The following is a 314-nucleotide window of genomic DNA, read 5'->3' on the forward strand; positions in this document are numbered from 1 at the left end:
ATATATATATATATATATATATATATATATATATATATAACAAATTCAAAAGGATATAGTGAACAAATATCCTAGTTGGTCAAACAACTTTATAACATCCTCATACCATTGCATTATTGAACATAAAACAACAGGGTATCCAACATATAAATCCCCAAAGTATAAATATATATGTGTATATGCTTCTGTGTCTGTCCCTGCAACATCGCTTGACAACCGATTCTGGTGTGTTTACATCCCCATCAATTAGCGGTTCGGCAAGAGAGAGACTGATAGAATATGTACTAGGCTTACAAAGAATAAGTCCTGGAGTC

This window comes from Octopus bimaculoides, chromosome 17 (genome assembly GCF_001194135.2).
Source record: "Octopus bimaculoides isolate UCB-OBI-ISO-001 chromosome 17, ASM119413v2, whole genome shotgun sequence".
NCBI classification, from domain to species: domain Eukaryota; kingdom Metazoa; phylum Mollusca; class Cephalopoda; order Octopoda; family Octopodidae; genus Octopus; species Octopus bimaculoides.